This window comes from Diceros bicornis, chromosome 14, assembly GCF_020826845.1.
Source record: "Diceros bicornis minor isolate mBicDic1 chromosome 14, mDicBic1.mat.cur, whole genome shotgun sequence".
NCBI classification, from domain to species: Eukaryota; Metazoa; Chordata; class Mammalia; order Perissodactyla; family Rhinocerotidae; genus Diceros; species Diceros bicornis.
In genome coordinates, this window is record NC_080753.1 from 69,726,191 (window position 1) to 69,752,323 (window position 26,133).

The window sequence follows — 26,133 nt, forward strand, 5'->3', positions numbered from 1 at the left end:
CGTTGCTGTAAGTAAGCAGATTCTCATTCAAAGATGCAAGTTACTATGTAGGAACAAGTTTGTATAGGTATTTCAAAGATGCCCAGAACTGAGCTAAACTTGGTATGTGTCCAACTCCTAGAAATAACTTCATGCCCCATCTGCCTTACTTCCAGCTAGTAAGGATCACATAATTCCTAACAAAGTTTTGACACAGATTCCCTATTCGGGCATTCAGAACATATAGCACGTTGCTGTAAGCAAGCACATTCTCATTCAAAGTTGCAAGTTACTATGTAGGAACAAGTTTGTATAGGTATTTCAAAGATGCCCAGAACTGAGCTAAACTTGGTATGTGTCCAACTCCTAGAAATAACTTCATGCCCCATCTCCCTTACTTCCAGCTAGTAAGGATCACATAATTCCTAACAAAGTTTTGACACAGATTGCCATTCGGGCATTCAGAACATATAGCACGTTGCTGTAAGCAAGCACATTCTCATTCAAAGTTGCAAGTTACTATGTAGGAACAAGTTTGTATAGGTATTTCAAAGATGCCCAGAACTGAGCTAAACTTGGTATGTGTCCAACTCCTAGAAATAACTTCATGCCCCATCTCCCTTACTTCCAGCTAGTAAGGATCACATAATTCCTAACAAAGTTTTGACACAGATTCCCAATTCGGGCATTCAGAACGTATAGCACGTTGCTGTAAGTAAGCAGATTCTCATTCAAAGATGCAAGTTACTATGTAGGAACAAGTTTGTATAGGTATTTCAAAGATGCCCAGAACTGAGCTAAACTTGGTATGTGTCCAACTCCTAGAAATAACTTCATGCCCCATCTGCCTTACTTCCAGCTAGTAAGGATCACATAATTCCTAACAAAGTTTTGACACAGATTCCCTATTCGGGCATTCAGAACATATAGCACGTTGCTGTAAGCAAGCACATTCTCATTCAAAGTTGCAAGTTACTATGTAGGAACAAGTTTGTATAGGTATTTCAAAGATGCCCAGAACTGAGCTAAACTTGGTATGTGTCCAACTCCTAGAAATAACTTCATGCCCCATCTCCCTTACTTCCAGCTAGTAAGGATCACATAATTCCTAACAAAGTTTTGACACAGATTGCCATTCGGGCATTCAGAACATATAGCACGTTGCTGTAAGCAAGCACATTCTCATTCAAAGTTGCAAGTTACTATGTAGGAACAAGTTTGTATAGGTATTTCAAAGATGCCCAGAACTGAGCTAAACTTGGTATGTGTCCAACTCCTAGAAATAACTTCATGCCCCATCTCCCTTACTTCCAGCTAGTAAGGATCACATAATTCCTAACAAAGTTTTGACACAGATTCCCAATTCGGGCATTCAGAACATATAGCACGTTGCTGTAAGCAAGCACATTCTCATTCAAAGTTGCAAGTTACTATGTAGGAACAAGTTTGTATAGGTATTTCAAAGATGCCCAGAACTGAGCTAAACTTGGTATGTGTCCAACTCCTAGAAATAACTTCATGCCCCATCTCCCTTACTTCCAGCTAGTAAGGATCACATAATTCCTAACAAAGTTTTGACACAGATTCCCAATTCGGGCATTCAGAACATATAGCACGTTGCTGTAAGCAAGCACATTCTCATTCAAAGTTGCAAGTTACTATGTAGGAACAAGTTTGTATAGGTATTTCAAAGATGCCCAGAACTGAGCTAAACTTGGTATGTGTCCAACTCCTAGAAATAACTTCATGCCCCATCTCCCTTACTTCCAGCTTGTAAGGATCACATAATTCCTAACAAAGTTTTGACACACATTCCCTATTCGGGCATTCAGAACATATAGCACGTTGCTGTAAGCAAGCATATTCTCATTCAAAGATGCAAGTTACTAGGTAGGAACAAGTTTGTATAGGTATTTCAAAGATGCCCAGAACTGAGCTAAACTTGGTATGTGTCCAACTCCTAGAAATAACTTCATGCCCCATCTCCCTTACTTCCAGCTAGTAAGGATCACATACTTCCTAACAAACTTTTGACACAGATTCCCAATTCGGGCATTCAGAACATATAGCACGTTGCTGTAAGCAAGCACATTCTCATTCAAAGATGCAAGTTACTATGTAGGAACAAGTTTGTATAGGTATTTCAAAGATGCCCAGAACTGAGCTAAACTTGGTATGTGTCCAACTCCTAGAAATAACTTCATGCCCCATCTGCCTTACTTCCAGCTAGTAAGGATCACATAATTCCTAACAAAGTTTTGACACAGATTGCCAATTCGGGCATTCAGAACATATAGCACGTTGCTGTAGGCAAGCACATTCTCATTCAAAGATGCAAGTTACTATGTAGGAACAAGTTTGTATAGGTATTTCAAAGATGCCCAGAAGTGAGCTAAACTTGGTATGTCTCAAACTCCAAGAAATAACATCATGCCCCATCTGCCTTACTTCCAGCTAGTAAGGATCACATAATTCCTAACAAAGTTTTGACACAGATTCCCAATTCGGGCATTCAGAACATATAGCACGTTGCTGTAGGCAAGCACATTCTCATTCAAAGTTGCAAGTTACTATGTAGGAACAAGTTTGTATAGGTATTTCAAAGATGCCCAGAACTGAGCTAAACTTGGTATGTGTCCAACTGCTAGAAATAACTTCATGCCCCATCTCCCTTACTTCCAGCTAGTAAGGATCACATAATTCCTAACAAAGTTTTGACACAGATTCCCAATTCGGGCATTCAGAACATATAGCACATTGCTGTAGGCAAGCACATTCTCATTCAAAGTTGCAAGTTACTATGTAGGAACAAGTTTGTATAGGTATTTCAAAGATGCCCAGAACTGAGCTAAACTTGCTATGTGTCCAACTCCTAGAAATAACTTCATGCCCCATCTCCCTTACTTCCAGCTAGTAAGGATCACATAATTCCTAACAAAGTTTTGACACAGATTCCCAAATCGGGCATTCAGAACATATAGCACGTTGCTGCAGGCAAGCACATTCTCATTCAAAGTTGCAAGTTACTATGTAGGAACAAGTTTGTATAGGTATTTCAAAGATGCCCAGAACTGAGCTAAACTTGGTATGTGTCCAACTCCAAGAAATAACTTCATGCCCCATCTCCCTTACTTCCAGCTAGTAAGGATCACATAATTCCTAACAAAGTTTTGACACAGATTCCCAATTCGGGCATTCAGAACATATAGCACGTTGCTGTAAGCAAGCACATTCTCATTCAAAGTTGCAAGTTACTATGTAGGAACAAGTTTGTATAGGTATTTCAAAGATGCCCAGAACTGAGCTAAACTTGGTATGTGTCCAACTCCTAGAAATAACTTCATGCCCCATCTCCCTTACTTCCAGCTAGTAAGGATCACATAATTCCTAACAAAGTTTTGACACAGAATCCCAATTCGGGCATTCAGAACATATAGCACGTTGCTGTAAGCAAGCACATTCTCATTCAAAGTTGCAAGTTACTATGTAGGAACAAGTTTGTATAGGTATTTCAAAGATGCCCAGAACTGAGCTAAACTTGGTATGTGTCCAACTCCTAGAAATAACTTCATGCCCCATCTCACTTACTTCCAGCTAGTAAGGATCACATAATTCCTAACAAAGTTTTGACACAGATTCCCAATTCGGGCATTCAGAACATATAGCACGTTGCTGTAGGCAAGCACATTCTCATTCAAAGTTGCAAGTTACTATGTAGGAACAAGTTTGTATAGGTATTTCAAAGATGCCCAGAACTGAGCTAAACTTGGTATGTGTCCAACTCCTAGAAATAACTTCATGCCCCATCTCCCTTACTTCCAGCTAGTAAGGATCACATAATTCCTAACAAAGTTTTGACACAGATTGCCAATTCGGGCATTCAGAACATATAACACGTTGCTGTAAGCAAGCACATTCTCATTCAAAGTTGCAAGTTACTATGTAGGAACAAGTTTGTATAGGTATTTCAAAGATGCCCAGAACTGAGCTAAACTTGGTATGTGTCCAACTCCTAGAAATAACTTCATGCCCCATCTCCCTTACTTCCAGCTAGTAAGGATCACATAATTCCTAACAAAGTTTTGACACAGATTCCCAATTCGGGCATTCAGAACATATAGCACGTTGCTGTAAGCAAGCACATTCTCATTCAAAGTTGCAAGTTACTATTTAGGAACAAGTTTGTATAGGTATTACAAAGATGCCCAGAACTGAGCTAAACTTGGTATGTGTCCAACTCCTAGAAATAACTTCATGCCCCATCTGCCTTACTTCCAGCTAGTACGGATCACATAATTCCTAACAAAGTTTTGACACAGATTCCCAATTCGGGCATTCAGAACATATAGCACGTTGCTGTAAGCAAGCACATTCTCATTCATAGTTGCAAGTTACTATGTAGGAACAAGTTTGTATAGGTATTTCAAAGATGCCCAGAACTGAGCTAAACTTGGTATGTGTCCAACTCCTAGAAATAACTTCATGCCCCATCTCCCTTACTTCCAGCTAGTAAGGATCACATAATTCCTAACAAAGTTTTGACACAGATTCCCTATTCGGGCATTCAGAACATATAGCACGTTGCTGTAGGCAAGCACATTCTCATTCAAAGATGCAAGTTACTAGGTAGGAACAAGTTTGTATAGGTATTTCAAAGATGCCCAGAACTGAGCTAAACTTGGTATGTGTCCAACTCCTAGAAATATCTTCATGCTCCATCTCCCTTACTTCCAGCTAGTAAGGATCACATAATTCCTAACAAAGTTTTGACACAGATTGCCAATTCGGGCATTCAGAACATATAACACGTTGCTGTAAGCAAGCACATTCTCATTCAAAGATGCAAGTTACTATGTAGGAACAAGTTTGTATAGGTATTTCAAAGATGCCCAGAACTGAGCTAAACTTGGTATGTGTCCAACTCCTAGAAATAACTTCATGCCCCATCTCCCTTACTTCCAGCTAGTAAGGATCACATAATTCCTAACAAACTTTTGACACAGATTGCCAATTCGGGCATTCAGAACATATAGCACGTTGCTGTAAGCAAGCACATTCTCATTCAAAGATGCAAGTTACTATGTAGGAACAAGTTTGTATAGGTATTTCAAAGATGCCCAGAACTGAGCTAAACTTGGTATGTCTCCAACTCCAAGAAATAACTTCATGCCCCATATCCCTTACTTCCAGCTAGTAAGGATCACATAATTCCTAACAAAGTTTTGACACAGATTCCCAATTCGGGCATTCAGAACATATAGCACGTTGCTGTAAGCAAGCACATTCTCATTCAAAGTTGCAAGTTACTATGTAGGAACAACTTTGTATAGGTATTTCAAAGATGCCCAGAACTGAGCTAAACTTGGTATGTGTCCAACTCCTAGAAATAACTTCATGCCCCATCTCCCTTACTTCCAGCTAGTAAGGATCACATAATTCCTAACAAAGTTTTGACACAGATTCCCAATTCGGGCATTCAGAACATATAGCACGTTGCTGTAAGCAAGCACATTCTCATTCAAAGTTGCAAGTTACTATGTAGGAACAAGTTTGTATAGGTATTTCAAAGATGCCCAGAACTGAGCTAAACTTGGTATGTGTCCAACTCCTAGAAATAACTTCATGCCCCATCTCCCTTACTTCCAGCTAGTAAGGATCACATAATTCCTAACAAAGTTTTGACACAGATTCCCTATTCGGGCATTCAGAACATATAGCACGTTGCTGTAGGCAAGCACATTCTCATTCAAAGATGCAAGTTACTAGGTAGGAACAAGTTTGTATAGGTATTTCAAAGATGCCCAGAACTGAGCTAAACTTGGTATGTGTCCAACTCCTAGAAATATCTTCATGCTCCATCTCCCTTACTTCCAGCTAGTAAGGATCACATAATTCCTAACAAAGTTTTGACACAGATTCCCAATTCGGGCATTCAGAACATATAGCACGTTGCTGTAAGCAAGCACATTCTCATTCAAAGATGCAAGTTACTAGGTAGGAACAAGTTTGTATAGGTATTTCAAAGATGCCCAGAACTGAGCTAAACTTGGTATGTGTCCAACTCCTAGAAATAACTTCATGCCCCATCTCCCTTACTTCCAGCTAGTAAGGATCACATAATTCCTAACAAAGTTTTGACACAGATTCCCAATTCGGGCAGTCAGAACATATAGCACGTTGCTGTAAGCAAGCACATTCTCATTCAAAGATGCAAGTTACTAGGTAGGAACAAGTTTGTATAGGTATTTCAAAGATGCCCAGAACTGAGCTAAACTTGGAATGTGTCCAACTCCTAGAAATAACTTCATGCCCCATCTCCCTTACTTCCAGCTTGTAAGGATCACATAATTCCTAACAAAGTTTTGACACAGATTCCCTATTCGGGCATTCAGAACATATAGCACGTTGCTGTAAGCAAGCATATTCTCATTCAAAGATGCAAGTTACTAGGTAGGAACAAGTTTGTATAGGTATTTCAAAGATGCCCAGAACTGAGCTAAACTTGGTATGTGTCCAACTCCTAGAAATAACTTCATGCCCCATCTCCCTTACTTCCAGCTAGTAAGGATCACATACTTCCTAACAAACTTTTGACACAGATTGCCAATTCGGGCATTCAGAACATATAGCACGTTGCTGTAAGCAAGCACATTCTCATTCAAAGATGCAAGTTACTATGTAGGAACAAGTTTGTATAGGTATTTCAAAGATGCCCAGAACTGAGCTAAACTTGGTATGTCTCCAACTCCAAGAAATAACTTCATGCCCCATCTCCCTTACTTCCAGCTAGTAAGGATCACATAATTCCTAACAAAGTTTTGACACAGATTCCCAATTCGGGCATTCAGAACATATAGCACGTTGCTGTAAGCAAGCACATTCTCATTCAAAGTTGCAAGTTACTATGTAGGAACAAGTTTGTATAGGTATTACAAAGATGCCCAGAACTGAGCTAAACTTGGTATGTGTCCAACTCCTAGAAATAACTTCATGCCCCATCTGCCTTACTTCCAGCTAGTACGGATCACATAATTCCTAACAAAGTTTTGACACAGATTCCCAATTTGGGCATTCAGAACATATAGCACGTTGCTGTAAGCAAGCACATTCTCATTCAAAGTTGCAAGTTACTATGTAGGAAGAAGTTTGTATAGGTATTTCAAAGATGCCCAGAACTGAGCTAAACTTGGTATGTGTCCAACTCCTAGAAATAACTTCATGCCCCATCTCCCTTACTTCCAGCTAGTACGGATCACATAATTCCTAACAAAGTTTTGACACAGATTCCCTATTCGGGCATTCAGAACATATAGCACGTTGCTGTAGGCAAGCACATTCTCATTCAAAGATGCAAGTTACTAGGTAGGAACAAGTTTGTATAGGTATTTCAAAGATGCCCAGAACTGAGCTAAACTTGGTATGTGTCCAACTCGTAGAAATAACTTCATGCTCCAACTCCCTTACTTCCAGCTATTAAGGATCACATAATTCCTAACAAAGTTTTGACACAGATTCCCTATTCGGGCATTCAGAACATATAGCACGTTGCTGCAAGCAAGCACATTCTCATTCAAAGTTGCAAGTTACTATGTAGGAACAAGTTTGTATAGGTATTTCAAAGATGCCCAGAACTGAGCTAAACTTGGTATGTGTCCAACTCCTAGAAATAACTTCATGCCCCATCTCCCTTACTTCCAGCTAGTAAGGATCACATAATTCCTAACAAAGTTTTGACACAGATTGACAATTCGGGCATTCAGAACATATAGCACGTTGCTGCAAGCAAGCACATTCTCATTCAAAGATGCAAGTTACTATGTAGGAACAAGTTTGTATAGGTATTTCAAAGATGCCCAGAACTGAGCTAAACTTGGTATGTGTCCAACTCCTAGAAATAACTTCATGCCCCATCTCCCTTACTTCCAGCTAGTAAGGATCACATAATTCCTAACAAAGTTTTGACACAGATTGCCAATTCGGGCATTCAGAACATATAGCACGTTGCTGTAAGCAAGCACATTCTCATTCAAAGATGCAAGTTACTATGTAGGAACAAGTTTGTATAGGTATTTCAAAGATGCCCAGAACTGAGCTAAACTTGGTATGTGTCCAACTCCTAGAAATAACTTCATGCCCCATCTCCCTTACTTCCAGCTAGTAAGGATCACATAATTCCTAACAAACTTTTGACACAGATTCCCAATTCGGGCATTCAGAACATATAGCACGTTGCTGTAGGCAAGCACATTCTCATTCAAAGTTGCAAGTTACTAGGTAGGAACAAGTTTGTATAGGTATTTCAAAGATGCCCAGAACTGAGCTAAACTTGGTATGTGTCCAACTCCTAGAAATAACATCATGCCCCATCTCCCTTACTTCCAGCTAGTAAGGATCACATAATTCCTAACAAAGTTTTGACACAGATTCCCAAATCGGGCATTCAGAACTTATAGCACGTTGCTGCAGGCAAGCACATTCTCATTCAAAGTTGCAAGTTACTATGTAGGAACAAGTTTGTATAGGTATTTCAAAGATGCCCAGAACTGAGCTAAACTTGGTATGTCTCCAACTCCAAGAAATAACTTCATGCCACATCTCCCTTACTTCCAGCTAGTAAGGATCACATAATTCCTAACAAAGTTTTGACACAGATTCCCAATTCGGGCATTCAGAACATATAGCACGTTGCTGTAAGCAAGCACATTCTCATTCAAAGTTGCAAGTTACTATGTAGGAACAAGTTTGTATAGGTATTTCAAAGATGCCCAGAACTGAGCTAAATTTGGTATGTGTCCAACTCCTAGAAATAACTTCATGCCCCATCTCCCTTACTTCCAGCTAGTAAGGATCACATAATTCCTAACAAAGTTTTGACACAGATTCCCAATTCGGGCATTCAGAACATATAGCACGTTGCTGTAAGCAAGCACATTTTCATTCAAAGTTGCAAGTTACTATGTAGGAACAAGTTTGTATAGGTATTTCAAAGATGCCCAGAACTGAGCTAAACTTGGTATGTGTCCAACTCCTAGAAATAACTTCATGCCCCATCTCCCTTACTTCCAGCTAGTAAGGATCACATAATTCCTAACAAAGTTTTGACACAGATTCCCAATTCGGGCATTCAGAACATATAGCACGTTGCTGTAGGCAAGCACATTCTCATTCAAAGTTGCAAGTTACTATGTAGGAACAAGTTTGTATAGGTATTTCAAAGATGCCCAGAACTGAGCTAAACTTGGTATGTGTCCAACTCCTAGAAATAACTTCTAGCCCCATCTCCCTTACTTCCAGCTAGTAAGGATCACATAATTCCTAACAAAGTTTTGACACAGATTCCCAATTCGGGCATTCAGAACATATAGCACGTTGCTGTAGGCAAGCACATTCTCATTCAAAGTTGCAAGTTACTATGTAGGAACAAGTTTGTATAGGTATTTCAAAGATGCCCAGAACTGAGCTAAACTTGGTATGTGTCCAACTCCTAGAAATAACTTCATGCCCCATCTCCCTTACTTCCAGCTAGTAAGGATCACATAATTCCTAACAAAGTTTTGACACAGATTCCCAATTCGGGCATTCAGAACATATAGCACGTTGCTGTAGGCAAGCACATTCTCATTCAAAGTTGCAAGTTACTATGTAGGAACAAGTTTGTATAGGTATTTCAAAGATGCCCAGAACTGAGCTAAACTTGGTATGTGTCCAACTCCTAGAAATAACTACATGCCCCATCTCCCTTACTTCCAGCTTGTAAGGATCACATAATTCCTAACAAAGTTTTGACACAGATTCCCAATTCGGGCATTCAGAACATATGGCACGTTGCTGTAGGCAAGCACATTCTCATTCAAAGTTGCAAGTTACTATGTAGGAACAAGTTTGTATAGGTTTTTCAAAGATGCCCAGAACTGAGCTAAACTAGGTATGTGTCCAACTCCTAGAAATAACTTCATGCCCCATCTGCCTTACTTCCAGCTAGTAAGGATCACATAATTCCTAACAAAGTTTTGACACAGATTCCCTATTCGGGCATTCAGAACATATAGCACGTTGCTGCAGGCAAGCACATTCTCATTCAAAGTTGCAAGTTACTATGTAGGAACAAGTTTGTATAGGTATTTCAAAGATGCCCAGAACTGAGCTAAACTTGGTATGTGTCCAACTCCTAGAAATAACTTCATGCCCCATCTCCCTTACTTCCAGCTAGTAAGGATCACATAATTCCTAACAAAGTTTTGACACAGATTGCCAATTCGGGCATTCAGAACATATAGCACGTTGCTGTAAGCAAGCACATTCTCATTCAAAGATGCAAGTTACTATGTAGGAACAAGTTTGTATAGGTATTTCAAAGATGCCCAGAACTGAGCTAAACTTGGTATGTCTCCAACTCCAAGAAATAACTTCATGCCCCATCTCCCTTACTTCCAGCTAGTAAGGATCACATAATTCCTAACAAAGATTTGACACAGATTCCCAATTCGGGCATTCAGAACATATAGCACGTTGCTGTAAGCAAGCACATTCTCATTCAAAGTTGCAAGTTACTATGTAGGAACAAGTTTGTATAGGTATTTCAAAGATGCCCAGAACCTAGCTAAACTTGGTATGTGTCCAACTCCTAGAAATAACTTCATGCCCCATCTCCCTTACTTCCAGCTAGTAAGGATCACATAATTCCTAACAAAGTTTTGACACAGATTCCCTATTCGGGCATTCAGAACATATAGCACGTTGCTGTAAGCAAGCACATTCTCATTCAAAGTTGCAAGTTACTATGTAGGAACAAGTTTGTATAGGTATTACAAAGATGCCCAGAACTGAGCTAAACTTGGTATGTGTCCAACTCCTAGAAATAACTTCATGCCCCATCTGCCTTACTTCCAGCTAGTACGGATCACATAATTCCTAACAAAGTTTTGACACAGATTCCCAATTCGGGCATTCAGAACATATAGCACGTTGCTGTAAGCAAGCACATTCTCATTCAAAGTTGCAAGTTACTATGTAGGAACAAGTTTGTATAGGTATTTCAAAGATGCCCAGAACTGAGCTAAACTTGGTATGTGTCCAACTCCTAGAAATAACTTCATGCCCCATCTCCCTTACTTCCAGCTAGTAAGGATCACATAATTCCTAACAATGTTTTGACACAGATTCCCAATTCGGGCATTCAGAACATATAGCACGTTGCTGTAAGCAAGCACATTCTCATTCAAAGTTGCAAGTTACTATGTAGGAACAAGTTTGTATAGGTATTACAAAGATGCCCAGAACTGAGCTAAACTTGGTATGTGTCCAACTCCTAGAAATAACTTCATGCCCCATCTCCCTTACTTCCAGCTAGTACGGATCACATAATTCCTAACAAAGTTTTGACACAGATTCCCAATTCGGGCATTCAGAACATATAGCACGTTGCTGTAAGCAAGCACATTCTCATTCAAAGTTGCAAGTTACTATGTAGGAACAAGTTTGTATAGGTATTTCAAAGATGCCCAGAACTGAGCTAAACTTGGTATGTGTCCAACTCCTAGAAATAACTTCATGCCCCATCTCCCTTACTTCCAGCTAGTAAGGATCACATAATTCCTAACAAAGTTTTGACACAGATTCCCAATTCGGGCATTCAGAACATATAGCACGTTGCTGTAGGCAAGCACATTCTCATTCAAAGATGCAAGTTACTAGGTAGGAACAAGTTTGTATAGGTATTTCAAAGATGCCCAGAACTGAGCTAAACTTGGTTTGTGTCCAACTCCTAGAAATATCTTCATGCTCCATCTCCCTTACTTCCAGCTAGTAAGGATCACATAATTCCTAACAAAGTTTTGACACAGATTCCCTATTCGGGCATTCAGAACATATAGCACGTTGCTGCAAGCAAGCACATTCTCATTCAAAGTTGCAAGTTACTATGTAGGAACAAGTTTGTATAGGTATTTCAAAGATGCCCAGAACTGAGCTAAACTTGGTATGTGTCCAACTCCTAGAAATAACTTCATGCCCCATCTCCCTTACTTCCAGCTAGTAAGGAGCACATAATTCCTAACAAAGTTTTGACACAGATTGCCAATTCGGGCATTCAGAACATATAGCACGTTGCTGTAAGCAAGCACATTCTCATTCAAAGATGCAAGTTACTATGTAGGAACAAGTTTGTATAGGTATTTCAAAGATGCCCAGAACTGAGCTAAACTTGGTATGTGTCCAACTCCTAGAAATAACTTCATGCCCCATCTCCCTTACTTCCAGCTAGTAAGGATCACATAATTCCTAACAAAGTTTTGACACAGATTGCCAATTCGGGCATTCAGAACATATAGCACGTTGCTGTAAGCATGCACATTCTCATTCAAAGATGCAAGTTACTATGTAGGAACAAGTTTGTATAGGTATTTCAAAGATGCCCAGAACTGAGCTAAACTTGGTATGTGTCCAACTCCTAGAAATAACTTCATGCCCCATCTCCCTTACTTCCAGCTAGTAAGGATCACATAATTCCTAACAAAGTTTTGACACAGATTCCCAATTCGGGCATTCAGAACATATAGCACGTTGCTGTAAGCAAGCACATTCTCATTCAAAGTTGCAAGTTACTATGTAGGAACAAGTTTGTATAGGTATTTCAAAGATGCCCAGAACTGAGCTAAACTTGGTATGTGTCCAACTCCAAGAAATAACTTCATGCCCCATCTCCCTAACTTCCAGCTAGTAAGGATCACATAATTCCTAACAAAGTTTTGACACAGATTCCCAATTCGGGCATTCAGAACATATAGCACGTTGCTGTAAGCAAGCATATTCTCATTCAAAGATGCAAGTTACTAGGTAGGAACAAGTTTGTATAGGTATTTCAAAGATGCCCAGAACTGAGCTAAACTTGGTATGTGTCCAACTCCTAGAAATAACTTCATGCCCCATCTCCCTTACTTCCAGCTAGTAAGGATCACATAATTCCTAACAAAGTTTTGACACAGATTCCCAATTCGGGCATTCAGAACATATAGCACGTTGCTGTAAGCAAGCACATTCTCATTCAAAGATGCAAGTTACTAGGTAGGAACAAGTTTGTATAGGTATTTCAAAGATGCCCAGAACTGAGCTAAACTTGGTATGTGTCCAACTCCTAGAAATAACTTCATGCCCCATCTCCCTTACTTTCAGCTTGTAAGGATCACATAATTCCTAACAAAGTTTTGACACAGATTCCCAATTCGGGCATTCAGAACATATAGCACGTTGCTGTAAGCAAGCACATTCTCATTCAAAGTTGCAAGTTACTATGTAGGAACAAGTTTGTATAGGTATTACAAAGATGCCCAGAACTGAGCTAAACTTGGTATGTGTCCAACTCCTAGAAATAACTTCATGCCCCATCTGCCTTACTTCCAGCTAGTACGGATCACATAATTCCTAACAAAGTTTTGACACAGATTCCCAATTCGGGCATTCAGAACATATAGCACGTTGCTGTAAGCAAGCACATTCTCATTCAAAGTTGCAAGTTACTATGTAGGAACAAGTTTGTATAGGTATTTCAAAGATGCCCAGAACTGAGCTAAACTTGGTATGTGTCCAACTCCTAGAAATAACTTCATGCCCCATCTCCCTTACTTCCAGCTAGTAAGGATCACATAATTCCTAACAAACTTTTGACACAGATTCCCTATTCGGGCATTCAGAACATATAGCACGTTGCTGTAGGCAAGCACATTCTCATTCAAAGATGCAAGTTACTAGGTAGGAACAAGTTTGTATAGGTATTTCAAAGATGCCCAGAACTGAGCTAAACTTGGTATGTGTCCAACTCCTAGAAAGAACTTCATGCTCCAACTCCCTTACTTCCAGCTATTAAGGATCACATAATTCCTAACAAAGTTTTAACACAGATTCCCTATTCGGGCATTCAGAACATATAGCACGTTGCTGCAAGCAAGCACATTCTCATTCAAAGTTGCAAGTTACTATGTAGGAACAAGTTTGTATAGGTATTTCAAAGATGCCCAGAACTGAGCTAAACTTGGTATGTGTCCAACTCCTAGAAATAACTTCATGCCCCATCTCTCTTACTTCCAGCTAGTAAGGATCACATAATTCCTAACAAAGTTTTGACACAGATTGCCAATTCGGGCATTCAGAACATATAGCACGTTGCTGTAAGCAAGCACATTCTCATTCAAAGATGCAAGTTACTATGTAGGAACAAGTTTGTATAGGTATTTCAAAGATGCCCAGAACTGAGCTAAACTTGGTATGTGTCCAACTCCTAGAAATAACTTCATGCCCCATCTCCCTTACTTCCAGCTAGTAAGGATCACATAATTCCTAACAAAGTTTTGACACAGATTCCCAATTCGGGCATTTAGAACATATAGCACGTTGCTGTAGGCAAGCACATTCTCATTCAAAGATGCAAGTTACTAGGTAGGAACAAGTTTGTATAGGTATTTCAAAGATGCCCAGAACTGAGCTAAACTTGGTTTGTGTCCAACTCCTAGAAATATCTTCATGCTCCATCTCCCTTACTTCCAGCTAGTAAGGATCACATAATTCCTAACAAAGTTTTGACACAGATTCCCTATTCGGGCATTCAGAACATATAGCACGTTGCTGCAAGCAAGCACATTCTCATTCAAAGTTGCAAGTTACTATGTAGGAACAAGTTTGTATAGGTATTTCAAAGATGCCCAGAACTGAGCTAAACTTGGTATGTGTCCAACTCCTAGAAATAACTTCATGCCCCATCTCCCTTACTTCCAGCTAGTAAGGATCACATAATTCCTAACAAAGTTTTAACACAGATTGCCAATTCGGGCATTCAGAACATATAGCACGTTGCTGTAAGCAAGCACATTCTCATTCAAAGATGCCAGTTACTATGTAGGAACAAGTTTGTATAGGTATTTCAAAGATGCCCAGAACTGAGCTAAACTTGGTATGTGTCCAACTCCTAGAAATAACTTCATGCCCCATCTCCCTTACTTCCAGCTAGTAAGGATCACATAATTCCTAACAAAGTTTTGACACAGATTGCCAATTCGGGCATTCAGAACATATAGCACGTTGCTGTAAGCATGCACATTCTCATTCAAAGATGCAAGTTACTATGTAGGAACAAGTTTGTATAGGTATTTCAAAGATGCCCAGAACTGAGCTAAACTTGGTATGTGTCCAACTCCTAGAAATAACTTCATGCTCCATCTCCCTTACTTCCAGCTAGTAAGGATCACATAATTCCTAACAAAGTTTTGACACAGATTCCCAAATCGGGCATTCAGAACTTATAGCACGTTGCTGCAAGCAAGCACATTCTCATTCAAAGTTGCAAGTTACTATGTAGGAACAAGTTTGTATAGGTATTTCAAAGATGCCCAGAACTGAGCTAAACTTGGTATGTGTTCAACTCCAAGAAATAACTTCATGCCCCATCTCCCTTACTTCCAGCTAGTAAGGATCACATAATTCCTAACAAAGTTTTGACACAGATTCCCAATTCGGGCATTCAGAACATATAGCACGTTGCTGTAGGCAAGCACATTCTCATTCAAAGTTGCAAGTTACTATGTAGGAACAAGTTTGTATAGGTATTTCAAAGATGCCCAGAACTGAGCTAAACTTGGTATGTGTCCAACTCCTAGAAATAACTTCATGCCCCATCTCCCTTACTTCCAGCTAGTAAGGATCACATAATTCCTAACAAAGTTTTGACACAGATTCCCAATTCGGGCATTCAGAACATATAGCACGTTGCTGTAAGCAAGCACATTCTCATTCAAAGTTGCAAGTTACTATGTAGGAACAAGTTTGTATAGGTATTTCAAAGATGCCCAGAACTGAGCTAAACTTGGTATGTGTCCAACTCCTAGAAATAACTTCATGCCCCATCTCCCTTACTTCCAGCTAGTAAGGATCACATAATTCCTAACAAAGTTTTGACACAGATTCCCAATTCGGGCATTCAGAACATATAGCACGTTGCTGTAAGCAAGCACATTCTCATTCAAAGATGCAAGTTACTAGGTAGGAACAAGTTTGTATAGGTATTTCAAAGATGCCCAGAACTGAGCTAAACTTGGTATGTGTCCAACTCCTAGAAATAACTTCATGCCCCATCTCCCTTACTTCCAGCTTGTAAGGATCACATAATTCCTAACAAAGTTTTGACACCGATTCCCAATTCGGGCATTCAGAACATATAGCACGTTGCTGTAAGCAAGCACATTCTCATTCAAAGTTGCAAGTTACTATGTAGGAACAAGTTTGTATAGGTATTACAAAGATGCCCAGAACTGAGCTAAACTTGGTATGTGTCCAACTCCTAGAAATAACTTCATGCCCCATCTGCCTTACTTCCAGCTAGTACGGATCACATAATTCCTAACAAAGTTTTGACACAGATTCCCAATTCGGGCATTCAGAACATATAGCACGTTGCTGTAAGCAAGCACATTCTCATTCAAAGTTGCAAGTTACTATGTAGGAACAAGTTTGTATAGGTATTTCAAAGATGCCCAGAACTGAGCTAAACTTGGTATGTGTCCAACTCCTAGAAATAACTTCATGCCCCATCTCCCTTACTTCCAGCTAGTAAGGATCACATAATTCCTAACAAAGTTTTGACACAGATTCCCTATTCGGGCATTCAGAACATATAGCACGTTGCTGTAGGCAAGCACATTCTCATTCAAAGATGCAAGTTACTAGGTAGGAACAAGTTTGTATAGGTATTTCAAAGATGCGCAGAACTGAGCTAAACTTGGTATGTGTCCAACTCCTAGAAATAACTTCATGCTCCAACTCCCTTACTTCCAGCTATTAAGGATCACATAATTCCTAACAAAGTTTTAACACAGATTCCCTATTCGGGCATTCAGAACATATAGCACGTTGCTGCAAGCAAGCACATTCTCATTCAAAGTTGCAAGTTACTATGTAGGTTCAAGTTTGTATAGGTATTTCAAAGATGCCCAGAACTGAGCTAAACTTGGTATGTGTCCAACTCCTAGAAATAACTTCATGCCCCATCTCCCTTACTTCCAGCTAGTAAGGATCACATAATTCCTAACAAAGTTTTGACACAGATTGCCAATTCGGGCATTCAGAACATATAGCACGTTGCTGTAAGCAAGCACATTCTCATTCAAAGATGCAAGTTACTATGTAGGAACAAGTTTGTATAGGTATTTCAAAGATGCCCAGAACTGAGCTAAACTTGGTATGTGTCCAACTCCTAGAAATAACTTCATGCCCCATCTCCCTTACTTCCAGCTAGTAAGGATCACATAATTCCTAACAAAGTTTTGACACAGATTGCCAATTCGGGCATTCAGAACATATAGCACATTGCTGTAAGCAAGCACATTCTCATTCAAAGATGCAAGTTACTATGTAGGAACAAGTTTGTATAGGTATTTCAAAGATGCCCAGAACTGAGCTAAACTTGGTATGTGTCCAACTCCTAGAAATAACTTCATGCTCCATCTCCCTTACTTCCAGCTTGTAAGGATCACATAATTCCTAACAAAGATTTGACACAGATTCCCAAATCGGGCATTCAGAACATATAGCACGTTGCTGCAAGCAAGCACATTCTCATTCAAAGTTGCAAGTTACTATGTAGGAACAAGTTTGTATAGGTATTTCAAAGATGCCCAGAACTGAGCTAAACTTGGTATGTGTTCAACTCCAAGAAATAACTTCATGCCCCATCTCCCTTACTTCCAGCTAGTAAGGATCACATAATTCCTAACAAAGTTTTGACACAGATTCCCAATTCGGGCATTCAGAACATATAGCACGTTGCTGTAGGCAAGCACATTCTCATTCAAAGTTGCAAGTTACTATGTAGGAACAAGTTTGTATAGGTATTTCAAAGATGCCCAGAACTGAGCTAAACTTGGTATGTGTGCAACTCCTAGAAATAACTTCATGCCCCATCTCCCTTACTTCCAGCTAGTAAGGATCACATAATTCCTAACAAAGTTTTGACACAGATTCCCTATTCGGGCATTCAGAACATATAGCACGTTGCTGTAAGCAAGCACATTCTCATTCAAAGATGCAAGTTACTAGGTAGGAACAAGTTTGTATAGCTTTTTCAAAGATGCCCAGAACTGAGCTAAACTTGGAATGTGTCCAACTCCTAGAAATAACTTCATGCTCCATCTCCCTTACTTCCAGCTAGTAAGGATCACATAATTCCTAACAAAGTTTTGACACAGATTCCCTATTCGGGCATTCAGAACATATAGCACGTTGCTGCAAGCAAGCACATTCTCATTCAAAGTTGCAAGTTACTATGTAGGAACAAGTTTGTATAGGTATTTCAAAGATGCCCAGAACTGAGCTAAACTTGGTATGTGTCCAACTCCTAGAAATAACTTCATGCCCCATCTCCCTTACTTCCAGCTAGTAAGGATCACATAATTCCTAACAAAGTTTTGACACAGATTGCCAATTCGGGCATTCAGAACATATAGCACGTTGCTGTAGGCAAGCACATTCTCATTCAAAGATGCAAGTTACTATGTAGGAACAAGTTTGTATAGGTATTTCAAAGATGCCCAGAACTGAGCTAAACTTGGTATGTCTCAAACTCCAAGAAATAACTTCATGCCCCATCTCCCTTACTTCCAGCTAGTAAGGATCACATAATTCCTAACAAAGTTTTGACACAGATTCCCAATTCGGGCATTCAGAACATATAGCACGTTGCTGTAAGCAAGCACATTCTCATTCAAAGATGCAAGTTACTATGTAGGAACAAGTTTGTATAGGTATTTCAAAGATGCCCAGAACTGAGCTAAACTTGGTATGTGTCCAACTCCTAGAAATAACTTCATGCCCCATCTCCCTTACTTCCAGCTTGTAAGGATCACATAATTCCTAACAAAGTTTTGACACAGATTCCCTATTCGGGCATTCAGAACATATAGCACGTTGCTGTAAGCAAGCATATTCTCATTCAAAGATGCAAGTTACTAGGTAGGAACAAGTTTGTATAGGTATTTCAAAGATGCCCAGAACTGAGCTAAACTTGGTATGTGTCCAACTCCTCGAAATAACTTCATGCCCCATCTCCCTTACTTCCAGCTAGTAAGGATCACATAATTCCTAACAAAGTTTTGACACAGATTCCCAATTCGGGCTTTCAGAACATAGAGCACGTTGCTGTAAGCAAGCACATTCTCATTCAAAGATGCAAGTTACTATGTAGGAACAAGTTTGTATAGGTATTTCAAAGATGCCCAGAACTGAGCTAAACTTGGTATGTCTCCAACTCCAAGAAATAACTTCATGCCCCATCTCCCTTACTTCCAGCTAGTAAGGATCACATAATTCCTAACAAAGTTTTGACACAGATTCCCAATTCGGGCATTCAGAACATATAGCACGTTGCTGTAAGCAAGCACATTCTCATTCAAAGTTGCAAGTTACTATGTAGGAGCAAGTTTGTATAGGTATTTCAAAGATGCCCAGAACTGAGCTAAACTTGGTATGTGTCCAACTCCTAGAAATAACTTCATGCCCCATCTCCCTTACTTCCAGCTAGTAAGGATCACATAATTCCTAACAAAGTTTTGACACAGATTCCCAATTCGGGCATTCAGAACATATAGCTCGTTGCTGTAAGCAAGCACATTCTCATTCAAAGTTGCAAGTTACTATGTAGGAACAAGTTTGTATAGGTATTACAAAGATGCCCAGAACTGAGCTAAACTTGGTATGTGTCCAACTCCTAGAAATAACTTCATGCCCCATCTGCCTTACTTCCAGCTAGTACGGATCACATAATTCCTAACAAAGTTTTGACACAGATTCCCAATTCGGGCATTCAGAACATATAGCACGTTGCTGTAAGCAAGCACATTCTCATTCAAAGTTGCAAGTTACTATGTAGGAACAAGTTTGTATAGGTATTTCAAAGATGCCCAGAACTGAGCTAAACTTGGTATGTGTCCAACTCCTAGAAATAACTTCATGCCCCATCTCCCTTACTTCCAGCTAGTAAGGATCACATAATTCCTAACAAAGTTTTGACACAGATTCCCTATTCGGGCATTCAGAACATATAGCACGTTGCTGTAGGCAAGCACATTCTCATTCAAAGATGCAAGTTACTAGGTAGGAACAAGTTTGTATAGGTATTTCAAAGATGCCCAGAACTCAGCTAAACTTGGTATGTGTCCAACTCCTAGAAATAACTTCATGCTCCAACTCCCTTACTTCCAGCTATTAAGGATCACATAATTCCTAACAAAGTTTTAACACAGATTCCCTATTCGGGCATTCAGAACATATAGCACGTTGCTGCAAGCAAGCACATTCTCATTCAAAGTTGCAAGTTACTATGTAGGAACAAGTTTGTATAGGTATTTCAAAGATGCCCAGAACTGAGCTAAACTTGGTATGTGTCCAACTCCTAGAAATAACTTCATGCCCCATCTCCCTTACTTCCAGCTAGTAAGGATCACATAATTCCTAACAAAGTTTTGACACAGATTCCCAATTCGGGCATTCAGAACATATAGCACGTTGCTGTAAGCAAGCACATTCTCATTCAAAGATGCAAGTTACTATGTAGGAACAAGTTTGTATAGGTATTTCAAAGATGCCCAGAACTGAGCTAAACTTGGTATGTGTCCACCTCCTAGAAATAACTTCATGCCCCATCTCCCTTACTTCCAGCTAGTAAGGATCACATAATTCCTAACAAAGTTTTGACACAGATTCCCAAATCGGGCATTCAGAACATATAGCACGTTGCTGCAGGCAAGCACATTCTGATTCAAAGTTGCAAGTTACTATGTAGGAACAAGTTTGTATAGGTATTTCAAAGATGCCCAGAACTGAGCTAAACTTGGTATGTGTCCAACTCCTAGAAATAACTTCATGCCCCATCTCCCTTACTTCCAGCTAGTAAGGATCACATAATTCCTAACAAAGTTTTGACACAGATTCCCAATTCGGGCATTCAGAACATATAGCACGTTGCTGTAGGCAAGCACATTCTCATTCAAAGTTGCAAGTTACTATGTAGGAACAAGTTTGTATAGGTATTTCAAAGATGCCCAGAACTGAGCTAAACTTGGTATGTGTCCAACTCCTAGAAATAACTTCATGCCCCATCTCCCTTACTTCCAGCTAGTAAGTATCACATAATTCCTAACAAAGTTTTGACACAGATTCCCAATTCGGGCATTCAGAACATATAGCACGTTGCTGTAGGCAAGCACATTCTCATTCAAAGTTGCAAGTTACTATGTAGGAACAAGTTTGTATAGGTATTTCAAAGATGCCCAGAACTGAGCTAAACTTGGTATGTGTCCAACTCCTAGAAATAACTTCATGCCCCATCTCCCTTACTTCCAGCTAGTAAGGATCACATAATTCCTAACAAAGTTTTGACACAGATTCCCAATTCGGGCATTCACAACATATAGCACGTTAGTGTAGGCAAGCACATTCTCATTCAAAGTTGCAAGTTACTATGTAGGAACAAGTTTGTATAGGTTTTTCAAAGATTCCCAGAACTGAGCTAAACTTGGTATGTGTCCAACTCCTAGAAATAACTTCATGCCCCATCTCCCTTACTTCCAGCTAGTAAGGATCACATAATTCCTAACAAAGTTTTGACACAGATTCCCAATTCGGGCATTCAGAACATATAGCACGTTGCTGTAAGCAAGCACATTCTCATTCAAAGATGCAAGTTACTATGTAGGAACAAGTTTGTATAGGTATTTCAAAGATGCCCAGAACTGAGCTAAACTTGGTATGTGTCCAACTCCTGAAATAACTTCATGCCCCATCTCCCTTACTTCCAGCTAGTAAGGATCACATAATTCCTAACAAAGTTTTGACACAGATTCCCAAATCGGGCATTCAGGACATATAGCACATTGCTGTAAGCAAGCACATTCTCATTCAAAGATGCAAGTTACTATGTAGGAACAAGTTTGTATAGGTATTTCAAAGATGCCCAGAACTGAGCTAAACTTGGTATGTGTCCAACTCCTAGAAATAACTTCATGCCCCATCTCCCTTACTTCCAGCTAGTAAGGATCACATAATTCCTAACAAAGTTTTGACACAGATTCCCAAATCGGGCATTCAGAACATATAGCACGTTGCTGCAAGCAAGCACATTCTCATTCAAAGTTGCAAGTTACTATGTAGGAACAAGTTTGTATAGGTATTTCAAAGATGCCCAGAACTGAGCTAAACTTGGTATGTGTCCAACTCCAAGAAATAACTTCATGCCCCATCTCCCTTACTTCCAGCTAGTAAGGATCACATAATTCCTAACAAAGTTTTGACACAGATTCCCAAATCGGGCATTCAGAACATATAGCACGTTGCTGCAAGCAAGCACATTCTCATTCAAAGTTGCAAGTTACTATGTAGGAACAAGTTTGTATAGGTATTTCAAAGATGCCCAGAACTGAGCTAAACTTGGTATGTGTTCAACTCCAAGAAATAACTTCATGCCCCATCTCCCTTACTTCCAGCTAGTAAGGATCACATAATTCCTAACAAAGTTTTGACACAGATTCCCAATTCGGGCATTCAGAACATATAGCACGTTGCTGTAGGCAAGCACATTCTCATTCAAAGTTGCAAGTTACTATGTAGGAACAAGTTTATATAGGTATTTCAAAGATGCCCAGAACTGAGCTAAACTTGGTATGTGTCCAACTCCTAGAAATAACTTCATGCCCCATCTCCCTTACTTCCAGCTAGTAAGGATCACATAATTCCTAACAAAGTTTTGACACAGATTCCCTATTCGGGCATTCAGAACATATAGCACGTTGCTGTAAGCAAGCACATTCTCATTCAAAGATGCAAGTTACTAGGTAGGAACAAGTTTGTATAGCTTTTTCAAAGATGCCCAGAAGTGAGCTAAACTTGGTATGTGTCCAACTCCTAGAAATAACTTCATGCTCCATCTCCCTTACTTCCAGCTAGTAAGGATCACATAATTCCTAACAAAGTTTTGACACAGATTCCCTATTCGGGGATTCAGAACATATAGCACGTTGCTGCAAGCAAGCACATTCTCATTCAAAGTTGCAAGTTACTATGTAGGAACAAGTTTGTATAGGTATTTCAAAGATGCCCAGAACTGAGCTAAACTTGGTATGTGTCCAACTCCTAGAAATAACTTCATGCCCCATCTCCCTTACTTCCAGCTAGTAAGGATCACATAATTCCTAACAAAGTTTTGACACAGATTGCCAATTCGGGCATTCAGAACATATAGCACGTTGCTGTAGGCAAGCACATTCTCATTCAAAGATGCAAGTTACTATGTAGGAACAAGTTTGTATAGGTATTTCAAAGATGCCCAGAACTGAGCTAAACTTGGTATGTCTCCAACTCCTAGAAATAACTTCATGCTCCATCTCCCTTACTTCCAGCTAGTAAGGATCACATAATTCCTAACAAAGTTTTGACTCAGATTCCCAAATCGGGCATTCAGAACATATAGCACGTTGCTGCAAGCAAGCACATTCTCATTCAAAGATGCAAGTTACTAGGTAGGAACAAGTTTGTATAGCTTTTTCAAAGATGCCCAGAACTGAGCTAAACTTGGTATGTGTCCAACTCCTAGAAATAACTTCATGCTCCATCTCCCTTACTTCCAGCTAGTAAGGATCACATAATTCCTAACAAAGTTTTGACACAGATTCCCTATTCGGGGATTCAGAACATATAGCACGTTGCTGCAAGCAAGCACATTCTCATTCAAAGTTGCAAGTTACTATGTAGGAACAAGTTTGTATAGGTATTTCAAAGATGCCCAGAACTGAGCTAAACTTGGTATGTGTCCAACTCCTAGAAATAACTTCATGCCCCATCTCCCTTACTTCCAGCTAGTAAGGATCACATAATTCCTAACAAAGTTTTGACACAGATTGCCAATTCGGGCATTCAGAACATATAGCACGTTGCTGTAGGCAAGCACATTCTCATTCAAAGATGCAAGTTACTATGTAGGAACAAGTTTGTATAGGTATTTCAAAGATGCCCAGAACTGAGCTAAACTTGGTATGCGTCCAACTCCTAGAAATAACTTCATGCTCCATCTCCCTTACTTCCAGCTAGTAAGGATCACATAATTCCTAACAAAGTTTTGACACAGATTCCCAAATCGGGCATTCAGAACTTATAGCACGTTGCTGCAAGCAAGCAGATTCTCATTCAAAGATGCAAGTTACTATGTAGGAACAAGTTTGTATAGGTATTTCAAAGATGCCCAGAACTGAGCTAAACTTGGTATGTGTCCAACTCCTAGAAATAACTTCATGCCCCATCTCCCTTACTTCCAGCTAGTAAGGATCACATAATTCCTAACAAAGTTTTGACACAGATTCCCAATTCGGGCATTCAGAACATATAGCACGTTGCTGTAAGCAAGCACATTCTCTCAAAGTTGCAAGTTACTATGTAGGAACAAGTTTGTATAGGTATTTCAAAGATGCCCAGAACTGAGCTAAACTTGGTATGTGTCCAACTCCTAGAAATAACTTCATGCCCCATCTCCCTTACTTCCAGCTAGTAAGGATCACATAATTCCTAACAAAGTTTTGACACAGATTCCCAATTCGGGCATTCAGAACATATAGCACGTTGCTGTAAGCAAGCAGATTCTCATTCAAAGATGCAAGTTACTATGTAGGAACAAGTTTGTATAGGTATTTCAAAGATGCCCAGAACTGAGCTAAACTTGGTATGTGTCCAACTCCTAGAAATAACTTCATGCCCCATCTCCCTTACTTCCAGCTAGTAAGGATCACATAATTCCTAACAAAGTTTTGACACAGATTGCCAATTCGGGCATTCAGAACATATAGCACGTTGCTGTAAGCAAGCACATTCTCATTGAAAGATGCAAGTTACTATGTAGGAACAAGTTTGTATAGATATTTCAAAGATGCCCAGAACTGAGCTAAACTTGGTATGTGTCCAACTCCTAGAAATAACTTCATGCTTCACCTCCCTTACTTCCAGCTAGTAAGGATCACATAATTCCGAACAAAGTTTTGACACAGATTCCCAATTCGGGCATTCAGAACATATAGCACGTTGCTGCAAGCCAACACATTCTCATTCAAAGTTGCAAGTTACTATGTAGGAACAAGTTTGTATAGGTATTTCAAAGATGCCCAGAACTGAGCTAAACTTGGTATGTCTCCAACTCCAAGAAATAACTTCATGCTCCACCTCCCTTACTTCCAGCTAGTAAGGATCACATAATTCCGAACAAAGTTTTGACACAGATTCCCAAATCGGGCATTCAGAACATATAGCACGTTGCTGCAAGCAAGCACATTCTCATTCAAAGTTGCAAGTTACTATGTAGGAACAAGTTTGTATAGGTATTTCAAAGATGCCCAGAACTGAGCTAAACTTGGTATGTGTCCAACTCCTAGAAATAACTTCATGCCCCATTTCCCTTACTTCCAGCTAGTAAGGATCACATAATTCCTAACAAAGTTTTGACACAGATTCCCAATTCGGGCATTCAGAACATATAGCACGTTGCTGTAAGCAAGCACATTCTCATTCAAAGTTGCAAGTTACTATGTAGGAACAAGTTTGTATAGGTATTTCAAAGATGCCCAGAACTGAGCTAAACTTGGTATGTCTCCAACTCCTAGAAATAACTTCATGCTCCATCTCCCTTACTTCCAGCTAGTAAGGATCACATAATTCCTAACAAAGTTTTGACACAGATTCCCAAATCGGGCATTCAGAACATATAGCACGTTGCTGCAAGCAAGCACATTCTCATTCAAAGTTGCAAGTTACTATGTAGGAACAAGTTTGTCTAGGTATTTCAAAGATGCCCAGAACTGAGCTAAACTTGGTATGTGTCCAACTCCTAGAAATAACTTCATGCCCCATCTCCCTTACTTCCAGCTAGTAAGGATCACATAATTCCTAACAAAGTTTTGACACAGATTCCCAATTCGGGCATTCAGAACATATAGCACGTTGCTGTAGGCAAGCACATTCTCATTCAAAGTTGCAAGTTACTATGTAGGAACAAGTTTGTATAGGTATTTCAAAGATGCCCAGAACTGAGCTAAACTTGGTATGTGTCCAACTCCTAGAAATAACTTCATGCCCCATCTCCCT